Source organism: Staurois parvus, unplaced genomic scaffold (genome assembly GCF_062004578.1).
Source record: "Staurois parvus isolate SC_StPar_1 unplaced genomic scaffold, SC_StPar_1.0 ptg000001l, whole genome shotgun sequence".
Taxonomy (NCBI): Eukaryota; Metazoa; Chordata; class Amphibia; order Anura; family Ranidae; genus Staurois; species Staurois parvus.
The window spans coordinates 7,292-32,094 of record NW_028317797.1 but is presented as its reverse complement, the minus strand read 5'-3'; positions in this window follow the sequence as shown (position 1 = coordinate 32,094).

The window sequence follows — 24,803 nt, the reverse complement described above, 5'->3', positions numbered from 1 at the left end:
TAGCCTAAGAAACTTTGCAACTGATTCATGAAAAATGATTTTCTTAAGACAACTGTATACAGTGAGACAATGCCAGACATACTGAAATGTAGGTTTTTTTGTTCATATTCACTTTAACCACCAGTAACATTTTTCCATTCTCAGTGCTGTGATAGCTGGATTGACAATTACTTTTGCCCCCCTGCCCCAAAGCACCCCCCCATGTTGATGGCATGTGGCCTGGTATGGTTCAGGAGGGGGGGCGCTCGCTCATCCTCCCCCCTTTTCTGAACTGCCAGACTGCATGATAAGGGCCTGGTATGGATTTTTCAAAATTTATGCCAGACCCGAAAGGCTTGGTATGGATGGGAGGGAAGACCCCACACCGTTTAAAAAAAAATTTAATTGTCGGGCAATGCTGACAATTCTGTTGACATTCAGCTGTCAGCAGGGAACACCGCTGACAGCTGAAACATGAAAGAATGTTTTCACTGCTACTTAATAATGTAACTCATGTGGTATGTTATTATCTGAGTGATATCTTACCATATACTCATATGCAGTAAGATACCGCTCAGTAAATTATCCCTGTTTGAAGTTCGCAGTCAAACGTTTGGTAGGTTCGAATGTTCGACCTCGAACCGAACAGGGGGGTTGTTCAGCCCATCAATACTGTTCAGGTGACATACAGTGAGAGGATGGAGATGAAGAGGTTACTGTACTGATGTACAGGATAAGGGAGGCCCAGGGGTTAATCTATAGCAGTCATTGCCGTGACAGGATGGGGCTGGGCTATACTGAATAGTAGGGCGGTGTTGCCACTGATCTGAATACTTCATTAGTCCCTCCTTCCTCCCCTTCCGCTATTCTAAGAGAGAGGGGCGGGCTTTATAGTATAAACAGTGCACTGTTTACATTTGTAATCTCTGTGATTGATCATCACTGCGATCACATGGTACAAAGCTGCTCTGATTGACTCTGCACACTGTATCTGCGTGTGTGAGGATGGTTCTCATCACAGCTATTAACTATTTAATGACCGACTGTGTGCAATGCAGTGCAGAGGGGTGGCTGCTGTAGGCAAAGCGAAGAAGTCATACATTGCTGCCTACTTCCGGGTATCAGGCATGGGTATGTGTGCATGCATAAAAGTGGCCACCCGCCCAAGTCTATAACTGGCTTATGAAGCAAGGACACATAAACAGGCATCACATAGTGAAAAAAGAGGGAGAGAACAATGTTCTTGGACAACTTGCCAGCCAGCTTGCTAACAACCGAATTAACCTGTCTAACAGTATGCGTTTATAACAGGGGTTTAGTTAGCACACATTTGCAAATACATACGTAAGCCACAGAGCCACGACACGGCACCCTGATCATCTGTGGTCCTAACTCTAAAATTTGTGAGTCCCCATAGTAGAGGCACATGCATTTAATGGATAGATCAAGGGCAGGTGGACCTGAGGGAGCCACCCCTCTTAAAGGCAAAGGAGCGCACTGGACCCCAGCATGTAGCACAATGGCAACCAGGGTCCTAGTGCATGTGCCTCTACTATGGGGACTCACAAATTTTAGAGTTAGGACCACAGATGATCAGGGTGCCGTGTCGTGGCTCTGTGGCTTACGTATGTATTTGCAAATGTGTGCTAACTAAACCCCTGTTATAAACGCATACTGTTAGACAGGTTAATTCAGTTGTTAGCAAGCTGGCTGGCAAGTTGTCCAAGAACATTGTTCTCTCCCTCTTTTTTCACTATGTGATGCCTGTTTATGTGTCCTTGCTTCATAAGCCAGTTATAGACTTGGGCGGGTGGCCACTTTTATGCATGTTTGATTTTTTGGTACGTGGGTGCACTAGGACCCTGGTTGCCATTGTGCTACATGCTGGGGTCCAGTGCGCTCCTTTGCCTTTAAGAGGGGTGGCTCCCTCAGGTCCACCTGCCCTTGATCTATCCATTAAATGCATGTGCCTCTACTATGGGGACTCACAAATTTTAGAGTTAGGACCACAGATGATCAGGGTGCCGTGTCGTGGCTCTGTGGCTTACGTATGTATTTGCAAATGTGTGCTAACTAAACCCCTGTTATAAACGCATACTGCTAGACAGGTTAATTCGGTTGTTAGCAAGCTGGCTGGCAAGTTGTCCAAGAACATTGTTCTCTCCCTCTTTTTTCACCATGGGTATGTGTGCACCCCGCTGCAGTTGTACACAGTGGGAGCCTGTCAGCATGTCGCGGCCAATGATTTACGGCCAGGACCTGCTGATCGTCTGTGTACAATCATAGCTTAGAGCTCTGTGTTGACATTCAACACAGGTCTCTGTACACAGGGAACGATCTCTGTGTTTCATCGCTCTGTGTTTTATCACTATATTAATGCCAATGGCAGCTAGTGCCCCCCAGCATCAGTTAGTGTCAGATGCCCGCTGCACTATCACAGTCTTGTTATAAGTTACTGATCGCCGCCATTAGTAGTATTAAATAAGTAAATAAAAATTCCAGTATATATACCATAGTTTGTAAACGCTATAACTTTCACGCAAACCAATCAATATACACTTATTGAGATTTTTTTTTTCATTACAACATTAAAGACATTTATCAGAATACATTTTGGGCAAAATGAAGTGTTTTTCATATAAAATTTTGCAAATAAATAAGCATTCTTCATAAATCTTGGCAAAAATGTATTCAGCTGTCTTTTTAGTAAAAAAAAAATACTCCAAATTAGTTTATAACCAAAAATTATAATTTAAAAAAAATATATTTTATTTTTTTATATTATTATTTATGTTTTTTTAACATACTGTCACCCTAGCAGTACAGGGTGTCACCCACTCCTGCACTGCTCCCGTCCAGCCGTTTATGTACATGGGCCGGACGGGAAGTGGTTAATGACACAGGTTTGTAGGCTAATTTATTGCAGATAAGACACTAAGTGAATTTAATTACCACCTTAATCAGCCACAGAATATGTGTTTGGTTTTAAAGGGATGAGGTGGCAACCCTAATCTATAAACCGAGGCATATTTTAATTCTGCAGAAATAAAAAAAAAAAAACATTCTCCAATCTATGCAACATTAAAAAAAGTCTTCTTAACTTTGCTACACTTTACTTTACTACAAGCTCTTCCGTCAATTCTGTTCTCAGATTGTGTCTGCCAGCATCCATATTTTGTTGCTAAAATGGTTAGAAAAACTTTACAAATGCAGGAAAGAAGCTATGGCAGGGATGAGCCACAAAGCATGCACAATGTCAATAACGCCCTGTGATTTATGATATTTACATTGTCTGTGTTGCTGGGGAGTTGTATGGAAATAAAGGTGTGGAATGTACAAACCTACAGCTCTCTACTAATTCTTTAATTGAGCATTAAGGATGCTGTCTGAGATCCGCCTTTTATAATTGTCCGCTAAGTGTTATTATCTAAAGTATTATTATATATTTCACTGCTAATAGCAAATTAATGAATAAGTTAGTGCCTTCAGTTTCAAGTCAAGTATCAATCCTTTCCTGTCTGTGCCAGACATAGGTTGGCATATTTCATGTACAGCTTCTTGCCTCTTTGAATTGATGGCAGAATACTAAATAGTACACGGTTTGCTTGTGTCTTGGTGTAATGTATGGGGATGGGGCAGTATGTTGCACAGGACCTGTTCACACGGCAACCAAGGGGCAATAAAAGTAGGGCGTTGAGACACGGTTTTACCATAACTTTGACCACACATATGCAGCCACTGATCAGTGTAATCTGACAGCGTAGATTCCCACTGTCAGAATACTATGTCTCAGTTGGAGAGATTCCTTCATCCACTTCTCTTATATGAATGAAGAAATCCGTTCATTCGTTTTTGTTCAGTCCGCAGGCTAAATGAAAAAAAAAAAATAACAACCCATCTATGGCCAGCTTAAAAAGGAACTTCAGTCACTCCTCAAAAATTTTGGAACAATACAAGCAGCATCTGAAAACTGAGGTGATGTGAATTAGCTACATACTTTTCTTAATGCTCCATTCTGCAATGTAAAAAACAGCTTGTTACTGCACTGGATATGTGTGTGATGGTCGCCATTTTAACTGAGGGCAGCTGAAGCCAGTGTCCTCATTTTCCAGGGAATTTGTGTGGGTTCCCCGCTGTCCGCAATATGAGTCCACAAATGCTCAGCAGATAATAAGTCCGCACATGTACAGTACAGCGACACAGAGTGAGTCTGCGTATGCGCAGTATACAACAGAGTCCATCTCTGTCTGAGATGGCCTATTCCCTGCCCATCTTTGACTGTCCTCTGCCTGCTTCCAGCTCTTCTCTGCATGACTCCAGCTCTTCTCTGCATGACTCCAGCTCTTCTCTGCATGACTCCAGCTCTTTTCTGCATGGCTCCAGCTCACAATAAAAAAAATAAAAGAGGCTGAAGACTCCCGGGATTTCTGATGAAAATATCCCAGGAGTCAAAAGGGGCAGATATTTGATGTCATTCACCTAAGGGGAGGAACCAGAAAGAGGACAGGAACTATGGCGAAAAAAGGTATTTGCAGCTACAAAATTTCATTTTTGTTATCCATTCATACTTAAAGAGGAAGAGACAATGCTGTTGGAAGGAAATTTAAACAAAGACTGAAGTGCTGCTTTAAGAAAGGAATTCCCCTCATTTTGGGAGATTTGCTAACTTCTTGTTGCATCTCTGGGACAGGAAGTGAAGGGAAAATTTCTCAGTGGTACATATGATTTGTGTTAATACACTTAAGCTGGTTATGCATTATTCAATTTTCTTATTCAATTTCCTTTACATTCACCTTCAACTGTGTAGTGCTAGGGCCTGCCTGATTACATACAAATTGAAAGTGTTTAGGTTTGCATTATATGGTTTTGGTAAATCTAAAAGAAAATTGTATAATGTATGGCCATCCTTACAGTAGATGGGTTATCTATGGCATAGGAAGCAGTCTGTGCTGGATACACAGATTGATGGGAAAGATATTTATCAGGCCTCAAAATTTCCACTTGCCTGCTTGTATTTGGCGAGTGGAAATAATGTGGGGGTGAGTATGGAGCCCAGCCCAGTGTTCCAGAACCTCCACAGCCTCCCCCATTCCTCCCCATGCACAGTCCAGACAGAGCAAAGCAGAGTCCTGCACAGTCCCACGGAGGACACTGCAGGCATAACCCCCACCACCAGCCACACCCCTACCCTGTAGAGCCCATGGAGTGGAGGACATGGACTCCCAAACAAATGACAGAGGGCTTGGAGGGCGGCCAACCACATGCCGGAACCTGTCAATGCCACCTTCAACTGCAGCTGCGCTCCCCACCGGAGGACCAGAGTCAATGGGGCCACCAAGCCACCAATGTGACAGCAGACAGCTCCACTTGCAGCATGGCACTGACCACAACAACCAGGCGCCGGCTCAGCTACCCCTCCTACCACCAGGTCCTCTCCACTGACACTGCTGGACTGGTGAGAGCTGTCCCACTGCCTTCCTCCTGTGATTCTGCCCCCCTATCTATCCCACTGCCCCTCTCCTGTGATGCTGCCCCCATACAGTTGTGCTCAAAATTTACATACCCTGGCAGAACCTGGGATTCAAAGAAAAACCCACAGAAAAACCCACAGGCAACCTCAAAAGAAATACAGGCTGCTCTGGAAAAAGACAGTGTGGTCGTTTTGAAGGAGGACAATATATGACACTTGAACAAAAATGAGCTGCATGGTCGAGGTGCCAGAAAGAAGCCTTTACTGCATCAATGACACAAGAAGGCCTGGTTAGGCATGTCAAGGTGTTGTCAGGCATATTGTAACTGGGATTTTTTGTGGCATTGGTGCAGTAAAAGCTTCTTTCTGGCACCTCGACCAAACAGCTCATTTTGTTTAAGTATAACTGTATTGTACTCCTTAAAAACAACCACAACATCTTTTTCCAGAGCAGCCTGTATTTCTTTTGAGGTTGCCTGTTGGTTTTTTTTTTGAGTCCCGGACAATTATTCTGTCAGTTATGGCTGCAATCTTTCTTGGTCTACCTGACCTTGGCTTGGTATCAAGAGATCCCCGAACTTTCCACTTCTTAATAGGTGATTTAACAGTACTGATTGGCATATTCAAGGCTTTGGACATCTGTTTATGTCCTTTTCTATCTTTATAAAGTTCCATTACCTTGTTATGCAGGACTTCTGACAGTTCTTTTCCTCATGGTTCAGTATCTAGCCTAGTCACTGCTTCCACGTAAGAGTTACCAAACTCATTGACTATTTATACACTGATACTAATTGCAATTTAAAAAGCCACAGATGTGGGACATTAACCTTGAATTGGCATTTTAACCCATGTGTGTCACCTTGTGTGTCTGTACCAAGGCCAAACAGTCCAGGGTATGTAAACTTTTGATCATGGCCATTTGGGTGATTTCTGTTATCATTATGATTTAAAAAGGAGCCAAACAACTATTTGATAAGAAAGGGGTTCATATGATCATCATCCTTCAATAAAAGAGCACTTTTTGGCATGATCAGTCATATTTTCAATATCAATGCCAAAATTTCACAATTTCTGCCAGGGTATGTAAACTTTTGAGCACAACTGTATATCCCACTGCCCCCTTCCTGTGATACTGCCTCCCATCTATCCCACTGCTCCCTTCTGTGATGCAGCCCCCCATCTATCCCACTGCCCCCCATCCTGTGATGCAGCCCGCCATCTATCCCACTGCCCCCCCATCTATCCCACTGCCCTCCTCCTGTGATGCTGCCCCCCCCGATCTATCTCTCTGCCCCTTCTGTGATGCTGCCGTCCCATATATCCCACTGCCCCTTCTGTGATGCTGCCGCCCCATATATCCCACTGTTCCCCCCCCCGTGACTATGCCCCCCACCTATCCTGCTGCCAACCTCCTATGACACTGCCCCCACTTCTGTCCCGCTTCCCCCCCTCCTGTGATTCTGCCCCCCTCCTGTGACACTGCCGCTGCTCCTCTGGAACTGCCCCCCCCACCTATGACACTGCTCTCCACCTATCCCACTGCCCCTCCATCTATCCCACTGCCCACTGCTGTGATGCTGCCACCCATCTATCTCACTGCCCCCCTCCTGTGATGCTGCCCCATCTATCCCACTGGACCCCTCCTGTGATGCTGCCTCCCATCTTTCCCACTATCCCCTCCTGTGATGCTACCCACCCATCTGTCCCACTGTCCCCCTCCTGTGATGCTGCTCCCAATCTATCCCACTGTCCCCCTCCTGTGATGCTGCTCCCAATCTATCCCACTGTCCCCCTCCTGTGATGCTGCTCCCAATCTATCCCACTGCCCTCCTCCTGTGATGCTGTCCCCCGATCTATCCCACTGCCCCCTACTGTGATGCTGCCCCCCATATATTCCACTGTCCACCTCCTGTGATGCTGACCCCCACCTACCAACTGCCCCCTCCTGTGATGCTGCTCCCCACCTATCCCATTTCCCCCCACCTATCCCGCTGCCAACCTCCTGTGATGCTGCCCCCCACCTGTCCCACTGCCCCCACCTTCTGTAATGTTGCCCCCCTCCTGTGACACTGTCCCCCACCTATCCTGCTTCCCTCTTCCCTGATACTGCCCCCCACCTCTCCCTCTGCCTCCTTTCCTGTGAAACTGCCCTTCCTCTTCTGGCACTGCCCCCCACCTGTCCCACTCCCCCCTCCTGTAACACTGCCCCCACCTGTGACACTCCCCCCACCTATCCCACTGTCCCCCCTCCTGAGATGCTGCCCCCCACCTATCCCGCTGTCTCCCCCCCTCTTGTGACGCTGCCCCCCACCTGTCCCCCCACCTGTCATGCTTCCCCCACCTCTCCCTCTGCCCCCCTTCTGTGATGCTGTCTCCCACCTGTCTTGCTGCCCCCCTCTTGTGGGTGGATTTTACTGGGGACAAACTGACCGGGGGGAGCTTACTGGGAAAAGACTGACCTGGGGGAGGGGGATTTTACTGGAGACAGACTGACCTGGGGGTGATTTTACTTGGAAAAGACTGACCTGGGGGGATTTTACTGGGGACAGACTGACCTCGGGGCGGATCTGCATAAAACATTTAACAGTGTCATTCCATGAGATAGTTTACGAGGGCGTGTTTAGGGGCAGAATTGTGGGTGGAGAAGGGTAGGGGTTGGGTGGGGCAACTGGCGGTGAGTAACTCCTAAGGCCTGGCTAGTAGCTCAGGACTTGAAATTTTGAGCCCTATATTTAGGACAGAGATTTAGGCTCCGTTCATGTCACCTTGCGTGACGCATAGAGGCAGCCCATTCACCTGAATGGGCTGCCAAATGCACATTTTTTTTGCCTGAAAAGAAGCTACTGCTCCTTTTTTAGGCAGCAAGCTTCTTGCAATTTCCAAAGAATCGCATAGCATTTGAGGTGCCATTAATGGCACCGAACCGCGCGTCCCGTGTTGTGCATCGATATGGAATAGCAGGCAGAATCATGGTAATCCCAAATCACAGGATGTAAACTGGGCCTTAAGTTCAGGGATGCACCAGAGAAGCAGTGTTGGAAGGTTTTTTTGGGCTTATCTCCTACACCAAGGTCTGGAACTGGTTACATTCCGAGACTGAAATGAAAGTTCGTGACTACATTTCTCTGTGAATACCAATTTATATAGAAAAAGAAGAAAGAAAAAAAAATCAGACACAGAAGAGACCTAGAAAAAGAGAAGAGTAAATACTGGAAGAAGATATAGGTTCATAGTCTGAAGGTAAAGTATTTTTGTGGAGTTTGAATGATTAGACACTCTAGAAGATATATATAAAAAATGATAACAATAATATATTTATTCAAATATTCAATATATATTGTATACATAGAAATGGTAGAGTGTCTCATTATCAGCCTTCTGTAACCACCCCCATACAGTAACACTGGGAGTGGGAGGGGCAACACTGGGGGCCAATCAGCTTTGCTGCAGTACACATGCAGGTAGAGTGAACAGAGAGATGACCCCATCAGTGTCCTGAAGTTGCTGTTTCATTATCCAATCAGCACTTTGAGGCGTGTTCTAACCAGAATTCTTGACAGAGCTGTGCAGAGGATGGCAAAATTTTACTATCCTGGTGTGCCCATAAACTGTTCAAAATGTAAAAAGTGCAGGTAAAAGAACAGAAGCATTAAGCATTTACAATGATTTCTTGCAGAGTTTTTTCTTATGTCTGTACTAGTCCAGCTCCTTTGCCCCACCCCTCCCTACAAAATATTTTGTGTAGATGTCGAGAAAAGTGAAGGAGAATAGTATAGAGTATCACTGGAATGACAGCTGGAGTCTGCTGGAGATGCTGACATCACATTAAATAAGTCAGCAGCCTCAAGTCTTTGGATGTTTGTTGCCTTTAGGTCTAATGCACATGGGTGATGAAACTGTCCCTTCTGACGAAGCGCGTTGGAGGGAGTTTGAGTGGTGACGTCATTAAGCCTGTAGAGGCACTTGATGCTGTTTAATGATATGCCTTTTACTTTTCCTAAAATGTGAGTAGATGACATATTTTAAATAAATGTGTATTTAATTACTACAGTAATTATATTTCTATATGTGATTGTTTGTGTTGAGCCTTATTGGGAGTGTTGTGATCCATCTTGTGGTGTGAAATGGAGGTCTGAGATCAGCTGAGTTCGGATACCTTCAGCAATTTGGCAAATTGCCTGATTCCTGACTAAAGCAGAACACCGATCCATCCATTAATCCATTGAGGGTTTTCTCTCCTAGGCACTGTTAGGCCTTCTGTATAGAGGTCTAAAATTTCTAGTAAGAAGCTTTATTATCCCTCTTGGTGGATTGCACTGTGGTAAAGATTGGAGGCATTGGAAATCCACCTTTTCTTTTTGCACAAACAGAGCACTGTGATTTTTGTTAGCACCTTGCTGTTATTGTCTATAACAAAAGCTTTATGAACTTTCACGTTTGTTGGGGACTGCTTGAGTTTATCCATTTGTTTATTTATTCACTTATTTATTTTTTGATAATGATGAAATTTGGGATTTGATTATTTAGTTACTCAATCATACAATTTAAATTTAATTTTATTTTTATGTGTTCACTGTGGTATAAATTATTATCTGTGATATGAATTATTATATGTATTGTTTATACTGATTTGGTTGGTATTAGGGATGCACAGAAATTTCGGCTGCCGAAATGTTTCGGCCGAAAATACCCCTATCGGTCTTTGGCACTTATACAGGTGCCGAAAATAGCCCCACCGCCGTCCGATGGTTCTCAGGCTTAACTGAGAATCCATTCCAACAATCCTGGCGGCTGGGCATAGAGATCAGTGAAGGAAAGATGGTCTGGACTCATCTCTATGCCCTAGGAGGACCGGAGCGACGTCATTACATCACTTCTGCTTTCTGTGCCATGTAACAAGGCCATTTTTGTTTAAAGCACTGGATCAATGCTTTTTTTTTATCTAATGCTTTACATTATAGAGGAGAGATATGAGACCCCAGATCTCTCCTTTAAAGAGGACCTGTCACTGCTTATTTCTATCACAAGTAATCTTTTCATTTCTTATGATAGGAATAAAAGTGATTACATTTTTTTTTAAAGGGACAGTGTAAAAAAAAATTAATAACATAAATAATAAAAAATGTTATTTAAAGTGCCCCGTCCCCTTGTGCTCGCGCACAGTGGTGAATGCATATGTAGGCCATGCCCACATATGTAGGCCACGCCCACATATGTAAATGGCATTCAAACCACACATGTGAGGTATTGCCATGAACGTACGTCAGAGCAAGAGCAATAATTCTAGCACTAGACCTCCTCTGTAACTTTAAACTGGTAACCTGTAGAAATTTTTAAAGCATCACCCATGGAGATTTTTTTAACTACTGTAGTTTAGCATCATTCCACGAACGTGCAAAATTTTATAGCGTGATATGTTCGTTATATATACTGGCGTAACATCATCTTTCATGTGTTACAAAAAAATTGTGGTATATAGTGTGTTTTGGGGTTTTTTATTCATTAAAGTGAAAACAAAGTTGCGTTTGAAAAATATATACATTTTTAAAAATGTAAATATGTCCATTTCAGTTTCGGGTTTCAGCCAAGTGCATACAGAATTTTCATTTCGGTGGACCAATAGTTGGTGTATGCACTTTTGGACAGCGCAACATATTTAGTCTTTATGATTATTGTATTGATGTGTGCAGATATAGTGAGTGCTGCCGGCTTTTATTTCTTTTTATTTATTCAGTTGTTTATTTTTGATGAGAATATTTCGTGTTCTCTTATCACTTTAGTGCTGGATTGATTTTGGTATTATACATGGGTCGCTTGGCCATCTGCCAGGGTGCCAGGGAAGCACATGTGTAGTATTCAGCTCCACTGCCATTAGCCTGTCAAAATCTATGAATGAGGAAAGAAGCCAGAAGCGTAAAAATGGTGGCACACTGGAGGGGCTCACAGGAGAACCAGAGGCTAGGTGGAGAGGACTATGCATAAACGGAAAGACACATAGACATACAGTTGTGGCCAAAATTATTCAACCCCCAATGCTGTAAAGGGGTTTAGGGACTATAGTGTACATTTGGAATTGTATTCAGAATCAAATCCTACAAGGACGTTGTAACTACCCAAATGCAACTAAAATGACATCAATTGTTTATGTAATACAGTAGTAAATGGTTCTTATGTGGTTTCTTCATTGCCACAATTATTCAACCCCTTAAAGACTACCACTCTGAAGAACAGAGGTTCATACAGGTGCTTTCCATCAGGTATTGAAAACACCTGTGGATGTCACCGAGCAGCAATCAAGCATAATAAGCACCAATTAGGCAGCTTTAAAATGACTGTGATACTCAGCTCCTTCTAGACATTTACTGGTGTGGTTACAAACATGGTGAAGGCAAGAGAATGGTCCAGGAAGACAAGAGAAGAGGTGATTTCTCTTCACAGGAAGGGCAATGGCTATAAGAAGATTGCAAAGATGTTAAACATACCAAGAGACACCTTAGGAAGCATCATTCGCAAATTCAAGGCAAAGGGCACTGTTGAAACGCTACCTGGTCGTGGCAGAAAGAAGATGCTGACTTCGACTGCTGTGCGCTACCTGAAGCGTAGAGTGGAGAGAAGTCCCCGTGTGACTGCTGAGGAACTGAGAAAAGATTTGTCAGATGTGGGTACAGAAGTTTCAGCCCAGACAATAAGACGCACACTGCGTAATGAAGGCCTCCGTGCCAGAACTCCCAGGCGTACCCCCTTGCTGTCTCCAAAGAATAAGAAGAGTCGACTGCAGTATGCCAAAAGCCATGTGGACAAACCACAAAAGTTGTGGGATAGTGTTCTGTGGACTGATGAAACAAAATTAGAACTGTTTGGGCCCATGGATCAACGCTATGTTTGGAGGAGGAAGAACAAGGCCTATGATGAAAAGAACACCTTGCCTACTGTGAAGCATGGTGGAGGGTCAATCATGCTTTGGGGCTGTTTTGCTTCTGCAGGTACAGGGAAGCTTCAGCGTGTGCAAGGTACCATGAATTCTCTTCAGTACCAGGAGATATTGGATGGAAACGTGATGCAGTCCGTCACACACCTGAGGCTTGGGAGACGTTGGACCTTTCAACAGGACAATGATCCCAAGCATACCTCCAAGTCCACTAGAGCATGGTTGCAGAGGAAAGGCTGGAACATTTTGGAGTGGCCATCGCAGTCACCAGACTTAAATCCGATTGAGAACCTCTGGTGGGACTTAAAGAAAGCAGTTGCAGTGCGCAAGCCTAAGAATGTGACTGAACTGGAGGCCTTTGCCCATGAAGAATGGGCGAAGATACCCGTAGATCGCTGCAAGACACTTGTGTCAAGCTATGCTTCACGTTTAAAAGCTGTTATAACTGTAAAAGGATGCTGTACTAAGTACTAAGATTGAATGTCACTTGGGGGTTGAATAAAACTGATAATGCTGTGAGCACAGAAAAGACATTTGTGGTTATTTCATTATAACTGTTATGTTATATTTGTCTGACCTACAAGTGCCTCTTTAATGTAAATGTAAGCAAGATGACTGAATGATCAAAAGCAATGTCAAACTGGCCAAAACACTCAATTTCAGTGGGGGTTGAATAATTTTGGCCACAACTGTAAGTCACAAAACTTGTTTATCCACATAGTGTTGGTGGTTTTCAAAGAGGAAGGGCGTGGGGGTCCACTTTAAAATGTATGTATAGCCCAAACATTTTTAATTTACAGTACAGAAAGATTAAAACCCCTGGCAAGATTTTATTGCTATCTGTGCTCCTGCTGGGTAGATTGACCCCTCCACATATCCTGGTGACCACTGTCCCAGAGAAATAACCCAATCAAAAAAATAAGTGACTCTTGGGTGAAAGTTGTGTGAATCTTGTGTGAAAACGTTTTCAAAACACGGCCACTAATAACATGACTCTGATCTTGTCCTAGATTGTAAGCTCTAACGAGCAAGGCCCTATGTTGCCTCTTGTACCAAATTGTATTGTAACTGTAATGTCTACCTTCATTTTGTAAAGCGCTGAGCAAACTGTTGGCACTATATAAATCCTGTATAATAAGAATCTCTTTTATTTATTTCAGGTACTTGTATAGCGCAGTCAATTTACGTGGCGCTTTACATATATATTGTACATTCACATCAGTCCCTAACCCTCAAGGGGCATACAATCTAAGGTCCCTAACTCACATTCATACATACACATATTAGGGCCAATTTAGACAGAATCCAATTCACCTACCAGCATGTCTTTGGAGAGTGGGAGGAAACCGGAGTACCCGGAGAAAACACACGCAGTCACAGGGAGAACATGCAAACTCCAGGCAGGTGGTGCCGTTGTTGGGATTTGAACCAACGACCTGAGTACTGCCAGGCAGAAGTGCTAACCAATTAGCCACTGTGCTGCCCACTTTTAGGTTCCATTCACACTAGTGCTATTTCAGATGCGACTTGAGTCACACAGAATCACATGCCAATGGAAACTGTATTGTTTTCAGTGGTGCCTGTTCACATCAATGTGACTCAGCAGAGTGTGATTGTAGAAAAGGTTCCTGCACTACTTTGATGCAATTCCAGTGCGGCCCTTCAGAATATGCAGACACTATCAAAGATGCATCCAAGTTGCACTACATAAATGGAAATGGGATCAAGGCTGGAATGCAGCAGTGTGAACCTAGCCTTACTTGTATATTAATGGCATATGTAGATTTCCCGGGTCATCTTCCAGGACAGCTTCACAATGAGAGATAGGCTCGTCCCGCTCGTAGGGGATCCTCAGTATTACAGTTTCCTGCAGACCAGAAACTACTCCTGTTTGTTTGTTTTTTTACTACTAGATATCTGGCAGAGTACAGAGGCCTCCTGGCTGGGGCCACCCCTTCCTCCTCTTCTCAGCAAGGCAGGAGCCTTGCGGGGTTGGCCTCAGCCAGGGTTCTCTAAATGGTTCCATTTTTTTGGGGATTGGGGTGACAGCACCCCTCTTCATGGTCCTGTGGGGCTCTCCAGGGGGGATAGAGCCTGCTCTGCCGACCTGTTCGGAAGGGACCACTACCCTGTGGGGCAAAGCCTACCTTCCTCCGTTGCACGCCGACATCTCCATAGGGGGAGGCGAGGAGGCACGGGCCAGTGACGTCACGCTCAGGAACGTCATTTTGTACAGTCACAGGTCCAGGAATCTGTGTGCCCGCACTGATGTCAAAATGTCCATATTGGATATGCCTTCCTCAGTGTTCTTCCTCCCTCTTCCCACACTGATCCATAGCAGCTTTTGAATCTGCCCACTGCTGTGCTCTGTCACACAAGAGTAAAGTGGTTCTGATGGGGAATTAGTCCCTTAGTTCCCCTTCAGGCTCTGCCAACCCACTGACAGGTCATTTTCAAAATATGGGCATTGCCATATTTGGGTAATGACATCATCGCTATCCTTGCCCCCTTTGTTTACATTTAGCTTCTGGCCGGGGAATCTCATGTTGGAAAGCTGAATAGGATAATGCAGGAACGTCCAACCTTTCGACCTTCCTTGGGCACATTGGAAGAAGAGAAATTGTCTAGGGCCGCATTTTCTTGGGCACAGCAGCCCATTCATTTGAATGGGCTGCTGTGCCGGTGTTTCATGCAGGAAAAGGTTCCTGCACCATTTTTGAACCGCAGCAGCCGGGAAATCGCATGGTGCTTTTCCACCATGCAATTTCCTGTTGGTTCTCACACCTAATGCATTTTTAGATGCATGGGGGTGCCATTAAGAATGATTGGCAGCCCTGTGTGTCTGTAAGTCCTCATACACACTGGATGTTGTGATGATGCTGGTAACGTTAGCTGTGTAAAGTCACGGTAATAACATGTTTTTCAGCTTTTTTTTAGCATTTTTGCAGCGTCATTTTGCCACATTTAGTGGCTTTTTACATTTGTGTTTTTTTTAGCGTTTTTTTACAAAAATAAATACATTTTTTGGGCCAAAGAAAGTCCAAAAATGCCGGTTTGTGGTGTTTTACCACATTTTTCAGCATTAGAGCGTTTTTACAGCTAAAAAACTCCTCCAGAAACCCACTAGTCCTGGGTTTTTTTTCCAGCCAAAAAACATCCCTGCCAAAAAAATGTTGATTCCAGTCTGTGTGTGCATGGAGACATAGGATAACATGCTGGGGGGTTTACTGGATGTAGAAAAAAGCGGCAAAAGCCAAAAACAGCCGCTGTAATAACGTCCAGTGTGCATGAGGACTCAAGAGCAGCGTGTTTTGTCTACAAGTGGTTGCGGGTGCGGGAACAGCTGCGATTCCCACAACCACCCACAGCAGTGTGAACCTAGCCTAAACTCACAGAAAATCTGTGATTTCTACATGTGTCTGTGACTATCCGCAGACTGCATGTCCATAACAGACATTCATGGACAGATGGAAATTCACGGATTTTACAAACTGACCTTGAATTTAATGATGGTTGGCTACTGTGTGAAGAGGTTGTGGGTAGGGGGCTTCAAGGGGAGCAATTGAAATGGGGGGGGGGGAGCGCAACCCACCTCAACCCACACCACCCCCTCCCTGCATACAGCCAAGTAACATTTACATGCCTGGCTCTATGTAGAATCCCTGCTTTAGCTATTTTACAGAAACGGGCCCACCAGGCATTCCTTTAGCTGTACTCATTCCTGCATTCTCTGCAGCTGCAGCTTCTATGCACATAGGCATACACGCCATCCCCTGCAACCCCCCATATGCTAGCCACTCTGGCTTTTCTTGCACAGGGTTCTTCCAGATATGCCCCAGGACACATGCTGAACTCCTGGGCTGCGGGTTGGACACCTCTGGGATAGAGTATTAAATAGAGCTTCCCAGCACAGACATGTCCACTCTGAGTACTTGGGTACCTCTGTACGCCAGCTCAGAGTTGGCCTTAAAGTGTTACTAAACCCACAACAGTAAAATCAGTCTGTACACTGTATGCAGTAAAGCATGCTTGTTATACTCACTGTGGAACCTAATGGGTTAATCCTCCACCATGTGTAAAAAGAATGTTTGATCCTGTCTTCTCTCATCCTCCCCTTCTTCTACTTTCCCCAGTATAACTCCTGATAGAACAGAGGTTTGGAGAAAAGCTGCACATGCTCAGTTTGGTGTGTATTGCTAGATTTTTTTTTCTTGGAAGAGTGCATGTGTTCAGCAGGGTTAATCCTCTGCATTGTGTAAAAAAGACTGATCCTTTCTTCCCTGCTCCTCCTCTTGTTCAAATGTCCACCTGATACAGACTGAATCTATGGTCACATGCACATGCTCAGTTTGGTGTGTATTGCTTTTTTTTTCTTGGGAGAGCGCATGTGATCAGCATTGTCCAGACAGAGGTCAGGGGTTCTGCATCCTCCTAGAGCAGAAATAAATCTCCTCTTACAAGCTTTAACCAGTGTTCTGCTGAAGTCACAAGACTGCTATATACTGCTGAAGAGAAAAGGTATTTAGCAGTTTATATTGACTAAAATATTTGAATTTCCATGTTGTGTGTACTGTGGGAGACCAGATATAGTGAATGCAGGGTCCTGGGTTTAGTAACACTTTAATATTGGTCAGTTTCCCAATCTGTGAACTGGCCACAATTCTATAACAATCTGTCACTGCCACAGTGAAAGCTTCTTAAAGGGTTAGTTCACCTTCACAAAAAAAACTGCCTATGCAGGTAAGGGGTGCCTGTAGATAAAAACAAACTGTACAGCTCTGAACAAAGTTGAAGAATGCCCTTGCTATAGGTGTAGGCCATTTATGTAACTCCAGAAGTCTGACTAAAATACTCCCAGGACATTGCTAATTGAGGCCTAGTCATTAATGCTCACCTCTGCCATCACAGGAGTGAGCTCTTTCTCTGATTCAAACCCCCTTGTACGCACTCTCTCTCCCTTGATGCAGTAACTCTGAGCTCATTGTTTGAGAGCTTGCTCATGTGATGGTGAAGGTGACCAGTAGCGACTAGGCCTCACTCAGCAACACCCTGGGAGTATTCCAGTCAGGGGTTTTAGGGTCATGTGACCGACATGATTCACCGTCACAGCGGTCACATGATCAGGAAAGGTCCCGATCGAAAGAGGAGATCGAGACCTTTCCGTGAGTACCGGACATGTGTGCTGGGAGTGCGCAGGGTGCGCGCTCTCAGCACATATGTTTTTCTTAATTGCACGCAAACATGCGACCGCTCGGCATCAAGGCCCAGATGCCGGGAGGCCACAAATTTTGTGCGGCTGACGCGAGGAGGTTAAATTTAGAGGGGGGGAGTTTAGAACCCCTGTAAGGTTTTTACAGCTGTTTAGGGCTATTTAGAGAGAATTCCTTTAATCTACTGTAGTGGTGACAGGAGTTTCACCAGGCAGGAACTGAAGGAAAATCTACAATGGTGACAGAGACAGCAATAACAGCCACCAAAGATTCAGACTCTATCAAAAAAGTATTTTTTTGTGTCACTTATGGGGAATTTCTCTCATTTCCTGTCTAGTACACCATTGGTGGAGCTGTGGATAGCAGTAAAAACCAACAGGGGTTCTAATCCTTCCCCACTCTATTAAAAATTAAAAAGACATTTGGCTAAAGTATATCTAAACCTGATAATAAAATGTAATATATTGCAGCTTGCAAGTCCTTAGATGCATTTGTTTTTTTTATGGCTAAGCACATTTTCTGCAAGTAAAGAGATTACCTGTTTATCAGACATCCAGTGTCTTTGTAATTTTCAACGGATTTAACTCAAATCTTAAACAATGTTTTCAGCTGTCCCAGTGAGCGTCCATGAACTACAGAACACCTCCTCTGTTTCTAATAAAGACGATGGGAGGCATTTGTAGTCCAAATTAGTGGAGTAGGCTAGGATCACCTTAGGACATGAAGTGTGTTACCGGCAGGATCACAAGGTGCAATTAAGGACCTGGTAAAAAAGAAAACAAATGCAGCCACCACATTCAAGGACTGGCAAGCTACAATATATACATTTTTGCTTTTGGGTTTAGATATACTTTAAATAGCTGGTATAATGCTTGTTTGATGAACACTTTCCTTTCTCTAGTTTTGTAAAGGGAGCCTTATATAAATAAGTATATACACAGTTGTGTTCAAAATAATAGCAGTCAGACATCACTAACCTGATCAATCACTGGTTTTGGTAGAAATGATATTTCTACATGGCAAATAATTTACTAGCAGGTGTAGTAGAGTAATAGAAATCCAACAGACCCAACAGTCATGACATGCATGCTGCTGATTCTGTGTAATTGAATCAATAATTGAAAGGGGCATGTTCAAAATAATAGCAGTGTGGAGTTCTATTAGTGAGGTCATTCATTCTTTGAAAAACAGGTGGCAATTATTGCCTTTATTTAAGGAAGGAAGGCAGCAAATGTTGTACATGCTGGTTACAGTGCATTTCTCTCTGAAATTCTGAGGAAAATGGGTCGTTCCAGACATTGTTCAGAAGAACAGAGTACCTTGATTAAAAAGTTGATTGGAGAGGGGAAAACATATAAAGAAGTGCAGAAAATGATAGGCTGCTCAGCTAAAATGATCGCAAATGCTTTAAAATGGCAACCAAACCTGGAAGAAAGCGAAAAACTACCATTCGAATGGATAGAAGGATAGCCAAAATGGCAAGGACTCAGCCAACAATCAGCTCCAGGAAGATCAAAGAAGGTCTAAAGTTCCCGGTGAGTACTGTTACAATTAGAAGACGCCTATGTGAAGCCAAGCTATCTTCAAGAAGCCCCCGCAAAGTCCCACTGTTGAAAAAAAAGACGTGCTGAAGTGGTTACAATTTGCCAAAGAGCACATTGACTGGCCTAAAGAAAAATGGCGCAACATTTTGTGGACTGATGAAAGTAAGATTGTTCTTTTTGGGTCTAGTGGCCGGAGACAGTTTGTCAGACGACCCCCAAACACTGAATTCAAGCCACAGTACACTGTGAAGACAGTGAAGCATGGTTGTGCAAGCATCATGATATGGGGATGTTTCTCATACTAAGGTGTTGGGCCTATTTATCGCATACCAGGGATCATGGATCAGTTTGAATACATCAGAATACTTGAAGAGGTCATGCTGCCTTATGCTGAAGAGGAAATGCCCTTGAAATGGGTGTTCCAACAAGACAACGACCCCAAACACACCAGTAAACGTGCAACATCTTGGTTCCAGACCAACAAGATTGACGTTATGGAGTGGCCAGCCCAATCCCCGGATCTTAATCCAATAGAAAACTTGTGGGGTGACATCAAAAATGCAGTTTCTGAGGCAAAACCAAGAAATAGAGAAGAACTGTGGAATGTAGTCCAATCATCCTGGGTTGGAATACCTGTTCACAGGTGCCAGAAGTTGGTTGACTCCATGCAACACAGATGTACAGCAGTTCTCAGAAACAGTGCTTATACAACTAAATATTCATTAAGTGATTCAAAGGAAAGCAAAATCTTCAAACATTTTTCAGTTTATATAGTGAATGTTTGAGTTTGTAAAGAAGAATACAAACACTGATATTTTTTTTAACAGTCTCATATTCACTTTTCTTCAATTTTTTTAGAGAAACAACACACATTTGATATATTTTTCTTCATGTTTTGATTTGGAATAGAATGTGTAGTGTTCCCAATGCATTTGTGTGTATGGAATAAAAGCTATTAGAAGGATTTTGAGCTTTATTCACTTTTGTCAACATACTGCTATTATATTGAACACAACTGTATGTGTATATATATATATATATATATATATATACACACACTTTTTATTTTTAATTATTATCATTTATAACCAAATATTAATTGTTATGAATGTACCAGTGTAAGTTTTGGTGGTTTTATTTTTCAGAATAGATTTTTTTTCTTCTTTGAAATCACTGTCTGCATTTTTAACAAATTACAAAATGGCAACATTGTCGTAATACTTGTGCATCAATACAAAAATTTAGAAAGCATGAAAATGACATTCTATACCCATAATTAACCTCTATCTAAGAATATTCAAAATATCTAAAAATATCTGAAGTACATGAGATGTTCAGTCGGTGATAGTATACTTAAAAGGTACATTTGTACATTCAAAGTGTTTAACGTTTTAAAAAAAAAAAATATTGCTTGCTGTTCTAATGCTACGTACAACAGATTATTAAGCAACAATGAGAGTTTCAAGAAAGTGTAGCCAACAAACTGTGCAAACAAACATATTCTACATTCTATGCAAATACCCTGACTATATATTTTTATATATATATAAATAGATTATTGTGCTATGCTAATTCACTTCAGTGCAGAAACAATGTTTTAACACAAGTCTGTTTTGTTTATTTGTATGGATGGTGATTTTAGCACTTACTTTCAAAAATCGTATAATGTTATGTAGTGACTTAAACATATTGAGAAATACATTACTTAGGATAGAAAAAAATAATGCATGGCTGCCATACCGGCACAGGATAAATAAGACATTATTTGATAACACTGGCTCAGAAAATGATAGTAAATAATAATATTTGGATTTAAAAAAATAATAAAAAGTGACAGCAACTTTACCAGCCAATCAATACAAGAGATATGGCTTACATCGAAGGGATACTATTGCTTAAAATGCTAGCCCACCAGATTTCACTTATGTGTGGACTCTAGGGGGTTGAATAGCCCCCCTGGCTTCCTAACTCCCTTGCTTGCTCCAGAGGAGAGATCTTCCCAGTGGGGATCCTAAAAACAGTGATTGCAAAATCCTTTGTAATGGCCATGGAAGGGGCATGGACTTCAAAACTAAAGTGTGGAAATCTCTCTGCCACAATCTCTAAGAGATATAAGAAAATATAATTTTTGGGTAAACTGCTTTTGGAAACAATATAGCTGCGATTGTATAAATAGGACAATGAGATTTGGATGGACTCATAGGATGTTCTATAAACGCCCTACATTTACAGAGCTCGTTTACAGAAAACAGAAAGTTCTCAATGAATCTGAAAAGAAAGTGAAAAAGTAAAATGTTAAATTAACAAGTATGAATTAACTGCCTGGCTATATTAAGTTGGAAGTAATAAATGTACTTATCCTTTAAGATCAGTAGTCATTAACAAAGATCATTCAATTTTTCTACTGTTCTGTATCCTGTGGAGTAAAGTACATTACTTTGTCCCATATTGTTAAGTGTTTCTAAGTCTAGGTATGAGCCCCAACTTACCCCCCCCAACCCCTCCCCTCCTGCCACAGAAAATCCAGCAACAGCTAGGAAGGAGATGGCTGCTTCATAATGACAGCTTATCTTAACTCTAAGCAATTTCCACAGACAAGCAAGGGCAAGAGGAATACAGCGGATGACATATCCCCTCCTTCTGCATTACTCTTGCCATTGCTTGTTTGTTGTAAGGGCTCAGAGCCAAGGAAAGCCTATAAAGCAACCGTCTTCTTCCTAGTTGTTGTCAGATTGGCCCTGGCAGAAAGGGAAGTGGGGGAGGTCAGACTTTATAACTAGACTTAGAAAGCATTTAGCAACATAGGACAAAATATTGCATATACTTTTCGCTTGAAGACAAAACAGTAAAAATATTAAAGCGGAACTAAAGGCACAAATACTTACCTCAGTTTCAACAGTCCAACACCCATGATGTCCCTCAATTGCGCCAGCATCTCCGTTCTGGGTTCCTCTGAGTGCCAGTCTTCGGCTGTTTTGATTGCCCAACATGGAATGCTGTCCCTCCTGGCAATGCATGAAACTGCAGTCACCCTTGCCCGCTGGTAGTGTGCCAAAATGTAAACTGAGTCGTGTTTGCACAGCTCAGGCAGTTAATTGTACTTTATTGCAAGTTGCATCTGCAATAAAAAGCCTGCCTGATACGCGATTTGTTTTATTTTTTACATTTAGTTCTGCTTTAACAATAGATCTTCTTTAGGCAGAATTACAGGTTACACATTGGAATTTATTAGAAGGTGTTGCCATTCCGATTATTCTTTTATATGAAAAATAATTTGACAAGGCATGTAGTTCTTAGATTAAAAGGAAAACAGGGAAGAAATATAGCAGCCAGGTTCAGGGACTGTAATCTTCATCTTTGCCTCACTATTTAGGCAAATAACTTGTCTACAATAAGTAAGTTAAGGATCCTCTCTAGTGTAAAAGGATGACAACCCAGGACCTTTCAACTTTAAAATAAAAGTCAGCAATGACAGCTCCCATACTTCAATCCTGGCAGATCTGCTAAAAGTACACCTGTCACCTGTGGTTTTCAGTTAGGGTTGCTGTTGGTGTTAAGATTTGAAAGCATTAAGATGTTCTTTTGCTGCCATTCGTGCATCATTATTTGACAATTTCATTCCATGTGTTTTGAGAAAACAGTTTGTTATTTCAGTCATTGAGGCCAAATTAAAATAACCAGAGGAAAGGAAAAGTATTTATCTTTCTCCAGATTTTGTTAATGAGTTACACTATAGCTGGGTGAAGCTATTAGTGTCTTGCTGACCAGATGTTTGATTTAAAGCAGCCTTGTTACTAACTCAAAAAATAAAACTAGAAGCTCCCTGTACAGGAAGAGGAATACTTACTAGTCCAGCAGAAGGGGACTCAAATCTTCCCTCTATTAGCAAACTACAAATACTAAGGTGTCTGACACTTCTGGTTGTGTCCTCTGTTGTGTCCTCTGCTGTGCCTTAAAATCCTACCCAGAAGACTCTATGGTACCAATGTGTCCAGTAGGGTGTAATGTCAGGTGGATGTAACCACCAGGCACAGCGATCCAAACAGAATTTTCTCCCCAACCCTCCCTGCAACCTTCTGGGACACGTCACAGGTCCCAGGAGGCTGCGGGACCATTAACAGGGTGCCGCGTATCTTGCACATGTGCATTGGGAACCGGCTGTGAAGCAGCAAAGAATCACAGCTGGCTTCCTACAGTTAACACACTAGCACTGGGAACCAGAAGACCATCAAAGAACTGGCCTGGGTGAGGATTGTATTTTTGGAAACTTGGCTCTTTATGCCAGCTACGATTCAATGGTATGTCAGTAAAAAATCTCAAAATTACTATGTTGACCTATAAAATGTCTTCCTTTACTGTGGGGCAGATGTACTAAACCTGGAAAGAAGTAAATGTATACTCCACAAAAACCATAATATTAATTTGTATCTGATTGGTTGCATAACAAAACATATAGCTTCTTATAATCAAGTCTTGTAAATTATCCTCTGCATATTAGTAACAGACAAAAAAAAAAAACACAACCAAATACTACACCTGCCCCTTAAATACTCTGCTAACCATCTTGAACATTGTATTGTACATACAGGTAATGAAAGAGACATTAGATTAATATTAAAAGAGGCACCTACAAATCAAAAAAATATTCCTGATAGTTTAGATTTAAATGTCCCATGAACAATGTTCCCTTTATTGATTGGCTTTTTCAAGGAAACCCAGAATGGCAGTTAAGATGGTGATGACGTAGAAAGAAAAGATGAACTCCAAAAAAGACATCTTTGTACAATTGATATTTTAAAAACAAATGACTGATATAATGATAAAATGATCCGATGTACTATGACAAAATGTAATCCAAGTCATTAGAATCTGATTTACAAACAGCCACCTCTGGTATACCAAAAACAAAATGGCTGACGGTAACTCTATTGTCCTGCAGTCCCGCAGAGATGACACAAGATCACTGCGGAGGGAGTGAAATCTGTTTCCTTGTAGGTCCTGGAGTGCCTGCAGGTAGTTCACTGATGACATAAAACTCTTCCTAGACGTCAACCTAGTTTGGTAAGCTGGAGGTCTCCATTGATCTTTACAGTGTCAATAGCAGAGAGAAGTTCAACACGGTGATAAAAGTCAAAAAGCTGGTGTCCATCGACAAATACCCTGAAACGTGGATGTTCGCAGAGTATCTCCACCTACAAGAGAAGATCATGCATGTGTTATTGATGATGACCAACATTAAATTCTGGTTGGATGTGCTATGAGTAAGGCTTCTAGCTGAAACGCGTTAATCCTTTGTTGACCACATCATGAGTTACAACACAGAGGACTTATTCTCACAGATGATACCTGGTTGTTGCCTTCACTTTGCTGCATGGTTTACCATTACTGTGGAGACACTTCAGCCAAAGCATACGATTTTCCAACTCCGGACAGTCTGCACAGTAGAGCAGCTATTTCTTTCACCTGGTTAGATGTGATTGTGAGTTCTGACCTCAATATCAGGTGTCTTTGGCACTGGCTTTATCAAGGGCCGAGGACCAATTCTTTAATGTGAAGGCTGCATTAGTTTTCTTTCTTTAGGCTTTTTTTACTACTGGTGATCTGGTCAGCAACACAGTTCCTGTCTTAGGCTGTCTCAACCAACTTTCTTGCCAAATCACCAGGTGAAAATA